Source organism: Cryptomeria japonica, chromosome 8, assembly GCF_030272615.1.
Source record: "Cryptomeria japonica chromosome 8, Sugi_1.0, whole genome shotgun sequence".
Classification (NCBI taxonomy): domain Eukaryota; kingdom Viridiplantae; phylum Streptophyta; class Pinopsida; order Cupressales; family Cupressaceae; genus Cryptomeria; species Cryptomeria japonica.
The window spans coordinates 345,713,140-345,719,509 of NC_081412.1; positions in this window are offsets into that span (position 1 = coordinate 345,713,140).

A 6,370-nucleotide genomic window follows, 5' to 3' on the forward strand; every position below is an offset into this window, starting at 1 on the left:
GCTCACAGAGGTTATAATCTTCTATTAACCTCTTGTCAATGACTTCATTTGTCTTTGTAGATACAATAGTGAAATCACCAAAATGTAAAGTTTGGGGTAAGAAAACTTGCTTGTGGGCACCGCCAAAATGATGTGCATTTGAGACACTCATTTGTCTCACAATCTCCAGGTATGCAATTCTATCAGGTGTAGTCCTAACATACATACCAGTCACCCCAATTGTGATTCACCTTGGTATCCCCATGTTCATGGGGTCTAAGAAATCTTTTGATTTCTTCTGAAAATGAACCATCTAAAGAAACTCCAAAAGCTCTGTATAATGGTTGCACAAAGAATTATTCAAATTTTATATAGTGAGATCTCATGAACTGAGAATCCCATAGTGATACCCATAGTTGTAGTGGCTGCTCCTGTCCATCCTTGCCATGAACATTTAGCTTCAATTCCTCAGGCCATAGCGCCCTGTGTCGTCCATAAAACAAAATAATATGCATCAACAATGAATAGAACTTGAAAGACTTGTCAGGGTTATTATGAAGGCTTAAGAAACCCTCATGCATCTTCTCAGCAATGTAATTAGCATAATCAAACTGTCTAGGCTCATGCATTTGTGTGTCAGCAACAAGAATCAAAGGTCCTATCTGAGCTACATCTGGAACCTCGACTCCTCCCACCTGACCGCATGCCATATATGTATATTGCAGATACTGCCTAAAAATGTTGATATCAAACGGGGGCCCATCTTCATCTGTTAACTTTCCTTTCTCGGCCTTATGTATGGCCAAATTCCACCCATTTTATACAATATCCATCTTTGTATACTCCTCCAATTTCTCAAAATAGAGCGGCACATCAGATTCCAAACCAAGATCAAAAACCTCCTAAATGGTGGCTGCTAAGATATAGATGAATGCATCGCCATTTGGCAATTGAATACATCTTTTTGTGGCATTATAAGCCCTAGCCAATATTTTCATCAATTGAATATTCACAAAGAAGTTAGGAACCACAAGTTTACCCAATCCCATTGTCCATGGGTTTGAAATTGGGTTCGGCTTATTCCTTATTGAATAATGATACAAGAACAACTCGTGACCTCTAATCCTGGTCCAGACATCACCAATTTCCTTGAAATCATCTTCTAACTAGTCACGGACAGGCAAGTTAGCTTTAGATCTCCAGGATTTGGCTCCTAGTGAGCTCATTTGATCAATCATGTCCTGATTCAACTTCCGCCTCTGGGCACCATTCTTGGAGGTTCTCTCAGAAGCCTCGGTGACCTTCCTCTTGCCTTTTGAACTAGAGCCCTCCATATCTAAATACCTCAAGCTTTACTAAAATTCAAATTTTTGTAGCTTAATTTCATTCCAATCTCTCAGTTTGCTTCAGTTTGCTATGCCAATTCCTTATACCATCTTCTATATATAGATTGGATACTTCGGGAGTATTTACTCAATTGAAATGGTGTTGTGATTCACCTCGTGTAAGCACAGAGTTGTCTATTGCCTAAATTAATAATGGCGGGTGGATTCGTTAAGGTCGAATTTTGCAATGGTTAGTTGTCATAACTCCTCCCGATATTTCAATCACTTGGCACAACCCATCCTTTTCATCGGCATAGGTCTCACTGATCACTCCATCGGGTATCAGCGTAGCTCATTTGTTATAATTCTAATGGTTATAATTTCCCCGATGGCTCTACCTTCTAGCTAGGCTTTATCTTCACCTTTATATCTCATCGACATAAGTCATTCCAATATACCCTTCTTCTTTTCCTTCGTGGCATTCTTCCCATCGGGTATCGACATAACTCTAATACACTCCTCCGATGGTTTAAGCTATCCCGATGAGTCCTCGTCCATGGTCCACATCTTGTTTGTTACATCGGGTCATCTTATCGAGCATCAGAACAACTCTCTTTATGTTTATCCGATCACCCGATGTCACCTCTTTTGCACTTATGTATCTTTTATTCCTCTGGTCTATCGGCATATGTTTCCCCGATGAGATCTACCTCCGCTTTCTTATCGGGTATCAATGTAACAAAAATGTCTCCTCTTGATGAGGCGATGATATCCCGATGACTTCATCTTCAATCGATGTAACTCATCCCTATCAAGTCTCCTTCTTCATGCTCATTTTGTCCTTTTCATTGGGTATCGGCATAACCTAAAACACTTTTCATCGATGGTTTAAGTTCTCCCGATTAGTCCTATTTTCCACCTTTTGGTATTGCCTCATTGGAGCAAGTCCGGCCAATGACACCACCTTTGCCACTTAGCCCATTGGGTATTGAGGTAGCATGAAATGACATTTTTTGATGACCCGATGACACTGTCGACCTCTACTTTGCATTCTCTTTCATCGATGTAAGTTATACCGATAACCTTATCAGCTATTGGCACAACATTTTCTCATACACTTGATAGTGAATGTTACGCCGATGAAACCCTCCTTTTGAACCTTCTTTTGGTCCTCCTTTGGAGTGGTCAGGCTAGGTCATGCCAATAGGCTCTTTCATTGTTTATGCTAGTTGGTCTTGTCGGGGTAACTTACGTCGATAGCTCATATTTGATAATTATGCTAATCAAGCTCCTCTTCATATATCATTTGCACTTGAAACCTTTCATGAAAACTTCATATGTGCTAATAAATGACAAAGTCCATTATATAGGCCCAAAGAATGTCTTTATGAGGATCCCAATACTGTCATGATGAAACTTCCTCATGTAGTCCCTATTTAGTGCCAATGCTTAGCATGCCCTAGAGGTACTTGTCCAATTTTGAAAATAGGTCACAGCAGGATCTTTTTGATACCACAACATGCCTCCTACACATATAATCCAACAATAAATTCTCTTATGATGAAAATGTATATAAAACATCAAATAAATAGCACGAAATATTTTGCAAAAATATGTACTAACAATGGCTCTTTTTGGGGATGTATGTTCTTTTTAGGGACATAGCAAGATCTCAGTTATGTCTAGAAAGCAAACCAAACAATACACAAAAACAAACAACAAAGGAAAACTACACTATTATAGTACAAGAATACTCCCTGCTCCTTAAGAGAAAAAATGTTTGAGGTACTGAGCATGTACTAGAAATTCCTCAATTTCACCATCAACATTTTGTAAGAAGTATGAATTTTCCCCTCTCTTTTCCAGGATGACATACGGTCCTAGGCAAAGTGCTTCAAATTTTCCATGCTTGCCCTTATCCTGGTCTTTTATATTCCATTTGAGCACCCACTCCCCTTCTTCAAAAGTCCTATCAGAAGCCTTCTTGTCATGTAATGCTTTTACCATCTTCTGCTTTTGTATATTTTGTTCCTAAGCCTCTCTTTTGTACTCATCCAACTCAACCAACTGTACCAGCCTGTCTTCCATGAAATCAACATCTTCTAAATATTCCTCTGAGACAAATTTATACATTGGGAGAAGGTTGTTCAAGGGCAACCTTGCTTCTTTACCATAAACAAGCTGATAAGGAGCAAACCTTGTGGATTTCTTGATTGTTACTCTATCTGCCCATATTGCCAAATTCAACTTTGAATCCCATGCCCTTTTGTTGTCACCTAACATCCTCTTAATGATCTTTAATAAGTTTTGGCTACTAGATTATGCTTGTCGATTCCCCTGAGGATGATAAGGTGATGAATATGACAAAGTGATTCCATAACTTTCACAGAAATGAGCAAATTCTTTAGCTCTAAAACACATCCCATTATCTACAACAATTTTGTGGGGTACCCCAAACCTTGTCAATATATTGTCCAAAAGAAACTTTGTTACCACCTTACTTGTAGCCTACCTTGTATGAATTGCATCCACCCATTTGGTAAATTAATCAATAGCTACCAAAATCCATTTGTGTCCACCACTAGATTTGTTTGCAATTTCTCCTATAAAATCAACACCCCACATCTGAAAAGGTTCTTTAGTTTGCATGGGTCTTAGTGGAAGAGCCCCATCATATTTAAGCTTTCCTGAAATTTTTTGGCAAGCGTCACATTTTCTAATATAAGTCTGACAATCCTTAAATATTTGTGGCCAATAGGAACCGACATTGAGTATTTTATGGGCAGTAGTTTTTGCTGAAAAATGTCCCCCACATACACCTTTATGTAATTCCTTTAAAACAGATTGTGCTTGATAAACATCCAAACAAAATAGGAGGATACCATCACTATTTTTCCAAAATAGATCTCCTTTGAGAAATACATACCTAGATGCTTGAAGCTTAAGTGTTCTTTTCTGACTATCATTTAAATCCTCTGGACATTTCATGTGTTTTAAATAATAGACAATATTTGTATACCAAGGACACATCTCAATGCTTATTTGAGCATCCTCTAATCCTACCTGATTTATCTGTGTTTCTTCCAAATTTGATTTTGTCATTAGTTTAGCCAATCATTGACCTCTTACCAGTTTAGTAATCTAGATGTCAATATTAAACTCCTGAATTTGATTGATCCATATGCATCTTCTCCCAGTAGTTTCAGTCTACCTGAAAAATATCTTTGATTGCTGCATTAGGAACATAAGCAATGACATTAACTCACACTAAGTATGGTCTAAAAGATTTCACAACTTTTACCAGGGCATATGCTTGTTTCTCATTTATATCATAATTTAACTCAAAAGCTTGTAGTGATTTGCTAAAAAATGCCACCGGTTGTTCATGACCTTCATCATTTTTTTGCAACATAACTGCAACAATAGTATGAAATGAAGCAAAAGAAAATACTTGAAAAGGTTTAGAGAAATCAGGAGATTTAAGTATAGGCGATTCCTTGATGGCCCTTTTGATGTTTACAAAAGACTCAATTGCTTCATTAGTCCATTTTATCTCTACACCCTTCTTCAACATTTTTGCAATAGGTTTTACAATCTCAGAAAAAATCAACACAAACCTCCTAACAAAATTAATTTGTCCAAAGAACGATTGTATAGCTTTGACTGTTTTAGGAATCTGAATTTTGTCAATAGTTGCAATCCTCTTAGGGTCAATCCTTACTTCGTCTTTTGATACAATATGACCCAACAATTTACCCTTAGTGACTCCAAAATGACACTTTTTTGGATTTAGAGAGATACCATACTCCTATGCTCTAATGAAAATCTTATCTAGGTCATTACAATGGTTCTCTACTTTCTCAAAGTATGTTGTCAAATCATCCTGGTATACTACTAAAATGTAATTAATGAGGCCTTCAAAAGCTACATCCATGGCCCTTTGGAAAGTAGCCCCAGCATTGGTGAGTCCAAATGGCATCCTTGCATACACATATGTGCCCCATGGTGTAGTGAAAGTTGTTTTGTATTTTTCTAATTCCTTAACCTTCACCTGGTTGTAACCAGAGAACCCATCCATCATAAAAAGTAATTCATTCCCTGTTACCTTTTGCAGCAAAGCTTCCGTGTTAGGCAGAGCATAATTATCCTTTAAAGATGATATATTTAAATTCCTAAAGTCCACACATAATCTGATATCACAATTTTTCTTTCTAACAGGTACCAAGTTTGACACCCATGTAGAATGTCTTATAGGCTCTATAATCCCTGCATTCCTCATCTTCATCAATTCTTCCTTCATTTTGGGAGTCAATGTGGGATTTATAAGCCTTTTCTTTAGCCTAAATGGTTTTGCATCTAATTTCAATGGGATTTCATGCTAGAATAAATCCTCTCTGTATGCCTTGAGATCATCATATGACCAAGAAAAAACTTGTCTATATTTTCTTACCAATGCAGTCCTAATTTTTGGTGTAAGCTTCTTCCCAATGTAAACCTCTCTAGGATTGTTTTCACTTCCCAAGTTTATTTTTTCTACTTCTTCACAACTTCCAATGTTGGGCTTGAAATTTGTCATATTGTTATTGTCAAACATCCTCTCTAGTTCCACCAACCCTTTGGGAATCTTGTTTGTTTTAAGTTGTAGGATATTTTTTCCAAATAGAGATTCCTTACCACTCTCCCCTTCCACATATGCATTCCAATCCATATGTTGGCCTTCATACTGATCTTCACAAAACAAGAACTTCAAAAGATCCCTGTCATCATCAAATATCTGCCAATTTTTTATGTTATATGGTACTACAGGTCTAGTTTTTATTTCAACTTGGGTGATGTCATCAAAAGGAATATCATTATGTTTAATTGCTAAGTTAGCCATAAAATCAGCCAAAATATTGTTAGACCTTTCAATCCATGTTATAGAAAATGCATCAAAAAATTCAATTGAATCCCACGCCTCATTTCTGTAATTTCAAAGCCTTACATTTTTAGTGGCAAACATTTCCCTCACTTGAGGTACGACTAACTTTGAATCACCATAAACTGTTAGTAATTTAATGCCATAT